General features: G+C 34.8%; 1 long non-coding RNA gene across 1 annotated transcript in view; it reads left to right on the top strand.

Moving 5' to 3' along the window:
* Positions 1-3,126, top strand: part of LOC138158381 (uncharacterized) — a 6,267-nt gene extending 3,141 nt beyond the window's left edge. The window contains exons 2-3 of the long non-coding RNA XR_011167620.1: positions 789-940; positions 2,976-3,126. This is a non-coding gene — a long non-coding RNA (uncharacterized lncRNA). The remainder of the gene's footprint in view (positions 1-788; positions 941-2,975) is intronic.
* The last annotated feature ends 2,085 nt before the right edge of the window (positions 3,127-5,211 follow it).

Genomic DNA, 5,211 nt, shown 5'->3' with positions numbered 1-5,211 from the left:
TCAGGTGAGGTTTTGTTGTGGGGCCCACTAATGGGAAGAGTTGTGTGATTTGGTCAGATGAGATTCTGGGTAGCCATTGAGCACACTGGCTTTGAAAACCCAAATGTTGGTGCTTTTCTCTCTGGTAACTAACTATATATGTATGTAATAGTCAGACAGCTAGAAGTCCTGTCTGTTGTCTGTTGAATCATCTTATTTTCTGTGAAAGTATTTTTGGTCTGTTTGTATTTTTTGTCTGTTTTATAATTTCTGTTTATATTTTCTGAAGTTCAGGGTGCTAACTTTATCCCCTGAACTAATTGAACTATATGTGTGTGTGTGTGTGTGTGTGTGTGTGTGTGTGTGTTTGATTAAAGTAAGACTGTTAACTCTTTTTGAGTTGCTTTCCTTTAGAAAAGACGATCAAAGAACCTGGGCTAGCAGTCATCCTGGATATGCTAAGATGATTTCTGTTACATGGACTGCACTCTATTCTCAGCCCCAGTGCTAAAGACCTTTCCTGCAGTCCTCCTAGATTATCTTGGCTATGCCCCACAATTGAATTTAAATATAATGAGAAACTTCCTGACAAACTAAGGCAGAGGTGTGCTAGCCCAGCTTTAACTGCACTATGAAAGTCAATTTTCAAATTTTCAGTATAAGCATTTACACTTTGGAAATCAACTAAGACTACAAACCATGGCTTGATTAATTTTATTGATTTTCAGAATTTAAAAAAGTGATAGAGAAAATGTTAATTCAGATTAAAATTAATTGTGTATCATGGATGTTTTCTTTTTTTTTTCTAGTGAACTGTTTGTTATAGGTTTACCAGCATGCCATTTAACTGAAGTATCCCAAAGTGGAATGGATTATCATGAATGATGGAGATCTTCAAGTAAAGATTTAATGACCACTTGGGCACATTCTGGAAAGGATTGTTTTTTTTATAATCATATGGGTAAGAGGTCATTTCTAAGATAGCTTCCAATTCTGGTATTCTGTGCTTCTGTGAAATAGAAACATCTAGATGTATTATCTCATCTCACCCAGTAAATTGCAATTATCTAAGTTATTACACCAATTAAACATTGACTTTTCTTATTTTCTTTCAAGAAAAATATTGCATTTTGCTAATTTCATTTATAGAAAACTGATGGTGCTGTACAGAGCTCTAAATTGCTTAAAGAATTCTTGCTATTGGGATGGATGAAACTGAAAACAATTAAGGAAATAAAGGTTTGAGCTTTTGAGATTACCAACTTAAAATAATGCATGCCAGTCGCATAACAAATTCAAACAGGCTTACTAAGCTGGACACTGGACTCTGAATACTGCGGAAGACAGATTTTTTTTTTAAAAGAGAACAATCAACAAGATGTAACCAAGGATTAGGATTATTAGGTAATAAGACTAGATAATTAGAATATAAACCAGATTAAGTAACCTGATTTCTAATTGGAGGAAAGATTAAAGGCTTGCTGAGTTGGGAGGGGAAGAGCAAATAGATGCAATTCCCTGAAATTAGAAAAAGGTGTCCCATTCCCCACCTCAAAAGTGTCTCTATTTCATCAAAGGACCAAGGAAACAGCAGCTAATTGACCAGTACTGGGCAGGTTTTCAGGTTAAAGCATATGGTTGCTTGAGATATATAATTTTGAGAAAGCTCCTCGCACCCATTTTTGGATCTGACTGGGCTTCTGGCCAACATAATTCAGGTCCTTAGTTAAGAGTCTCTTAAGAAATGGATAGAGGAGGTCCAGGGCAAGGTTCAAGCAACACAAAAACATTTTCCCACAATTCAAAATATTTTTCTCTCAAGACAGAAATTGCATTAGACTCAATATTGAACAGAAAAGGAACTGAGCTAGTTGTAGAACCAAATTACAAGACAGTCAGTGTGGTTCATAATTTCCAGTTCCCTTACTACTTTTCTGTGTTAATCTATTAAGAGGCAAGAAAAAAAAAATCTCAGAGCAAGGGAGACCTCAAATGACATGCAGTCTAACAATCCACTTTATAATTTTCCCAACAATGGATTATTTAGTTTCCATTTGAATATCTCCATAGATGAGGAACCTACAGCCTTATGGACAACTTTAAATGTTAAAAAGATTTCCCTCCCTATTTAAGTTCTTCCAATGTGGTATGATCTAAGTGTCACTGAAATAGCCCTCCCTACATCAAGCTGAAATACTCCCCTCTATAACCCATTTCACTTTTTGCTACCAACCAGAGATATTTTGACCTTTCTCCTATGTGACAGATCTTTCAATAGCCAAAAAATAACCTTTATGTGTTCCATTAAGTCTTTTCTCATATAGGCTAAATGTCCATAGGTTTGTTTTTCATTTGTTTGTTTGTTTTCCAAAATGGTCCTAGATGTTGATCTAGATGTTTCCTGACTGGGTCAGAGTACAGTAAGACTGTTAGCTCTTTTTTTCTAGATGCTATCCATCTCTTAATATTACATCAACTTGTGTTAACTGTTTTATAAATCACGTTATGCCTTTTCTTCATCTACTTAACCATCCACAAAATCCCGAACAAGCATAGCTTTCTTATGTATGTAGCTATAGTTTAGTTTCCAATAATTGTGTGTTTCTTGGTATGAGACTTACCTACTTTCTAATCTGTGGTTACCTGATTCCTCTCACGATGTAGACCTAAAAACACAAATCATATAGAAGCTATTAGGATGGAAAAAAACAAAACCCTGTAATTTTAATTTTAATATTTAGGATTTAGAACCCGGGAAGCCATCTTATATTCATTCCCTCTAACTATTCTAATGCCCTCTCCCTCTGTACCTCCACTTGAAGCCAGCACAAGATCCATGATTCTTAACATATGAAACATTATCTATTAAATCCGCAAAATAGGCTTTTAGCTTTTACATTTGATTGCTAAAGAGGACTTCCATTTACATCCTTTTAAATATTAAAAAAAAAATTCTTTTGAACGGACAACCACTAATTTAAAATTAATTTGTTTAGGGCAGAGCCAAGATGGCAGAGTAAAAGCAGAAATTTGCTTGAACTCCTGATCCAACCATGTCTAATACCTGTAAAATATTATTCTAAAGAAATTTTGGAGCTGCACAACCCACAAAGTCACAGGAAGAGAAATGAGAATGATGCAAGAAAATCATGAAAAAGGAGTCAATAGCCTGACTGAAGAAAACAACATCTTTAAAAATAGACTAACTGAAATGGCAAAAATAGACTAAAGCAAAAAGCCAATGAAGAGAAGAATACCTTAAAAAGCAGAATTGGCCAGATGGAAAAGGAATTTGAAAAGTTCACTGAAGAGAATAATTCCTTCAAAATTAGATTCGAGCAAATGGAAGCTAATGCCTTTGTGAGAAATCAAGATACTACAAAACAGATCAAAATGAATGAAAAAAATAGAAGACAATTTGCAATATCTCATTGGAAAAACTATTGATCTAGAAAATAGATCCAGGAGAGATAATTTAAAAATTATTGGACTCCCTGAAAGTCATGATAAAAAGGAACCTAGGCATCATCATGCAAAAAATTATCAAGGAAAATTGCCTTGATATTCTAGAACCAGAGGGCAAAATAGAAATTGAAAGAATTCAACCATCACCTTTTGAAAAAAATCCCCAAAAGAAAACTGCTAGGAATATTATAGCCAAATTCTAGAGTTCCTAGATCAAGGAGAAGAAAATATTATAAGCAGTCAGGAAGGAAAATTTGAGTACTGTGAAAACACAATTAAGATAACACAAGATCTAGCAGCTTCTACATTAAGGGATCAAAGGGCTTGGAATATGATATTCCAGAGGTCAAAGGAGCTGGGACTAAAACCAAGAATCACCTGCCCAGCAAAACTGAATATAATACTTTAGGGAAAAATACAGACATTCAATGAAATAGAAGACTTTAAAACCTTCTTGATGAAAAGGCCAGAGCTGAACAGAAAATGTGACTTTCAAATCCAAGAAGCAAGAGAAGCATGAGAAGGCAAATAGGAAAAAGAAATCATAATGAATAAAGATTAATTATTTGCATTCCTACATGAAAAGAAATGATAATTGTAACTCATGAGACTTTTCTTAGTATGGGGATAGTTGAATATATATGTTTATAAATGTGTGTGTACATACTTATATGTATTTATAGGAGGGTATATGTTTCTGTACATATATATGTGTGTGTATATGTACATGTATACATAGAGAGAGGACACAGGATGAGTTGAATGTGAAGGGATGATATCTAAAAAACTAAATTAAATTAAGAGGTAAGAGGAATATATCAGAAAAGATTGAATAAGGTAAATTATTACACTTAAAAGAGGCAAGAGAAAACTGTTACAATGGAAGAGAAGAATGGAAAGGTGAAAGGGAATAAGTCAACCTTGCTCTCATTGAATTTGGATTAAGGAGGGAATAACATACATACATAATTGGGTTTTTTACCCTACCAGAAAGTAAGGGGGAAGGGAATTAGAGGGGTGATGATAGAAGGAAGGGCAGAAAGGGAAGTTAGTAGAAAACACTTTTGAAAAGGGACAGTGTCAAAGGAGAAAATAGAACAAATGGGGGGGTGGGATAGGATAGAGGGAAATATAGTTAGTCCTTCACAATATAACTACTATGGAAATGTTTTGCGTAACTACACATGTACAACCTATATTGAATTGTGTGTTTTTCCAGTGGGGTTGGTGAGAAGGGAAGAAGGGAAAGAATCTGCAAATTAAAGTTTTAAAAACAAATGTTAATAATTGTTTTTTACATGCAACTGGGAAATAGAAATCCATCATGTTCTACAAGACAATAATGGGGGAATGGGGAAGGACATAAGAAAGAATAGGTTTTTTTTTTCATTTTGGAGGGCAATTGGGGTTAAATAACTTGCCCAAGGTTACATGGCTAATTTGTGTGTGTGTGTGTGTGTGTGTGTGTGTGTGTGTGTGTTAAGTGTCTGAGGCTGGAACTGAACTGAGGTCCTCCTGACTCCGGGGCCCATGCTTTACTCATTGTGCTACCTAACCACCACCCTGAGAGAACAGTTTGAGGGAAGGAATGTTCCTTATGATTGCTATATTGGGGTGGGTGGGTATGGGAGAGATGGGGAGAAAGATTTTAACTCCAAATCTTGTGAAAGTGATTGTTAAAAACTATTAATTTTTTTTGCTAGTTTGACTTGATTTGGTACACATTTTAAAATTGAGTTGCATCAAAATTTTGACAGAAATGATACT

Source organism: Petaurus breviceps, unplaced genomic scaffold (assembly GCF_028583685.1).
Source record: "Petaurus breviceps papuanus isolate PSGF00001 unplaced genomic scaffold, PetGlider_PUasm1.0 174, whole genome shotgun sequence".
NCBI classification, from domain to species: Eukaryota; Metazoa; Chordata; class Mammalia; order Diprotodontia; family Petauridae; genus Petaurus; species Petaurus breviceps.
The sequence above is the reverse complement of the archived record's forward strand: the minus strand, read 5'-3'. Positions and strand labels throughout refer to the sequence as shown.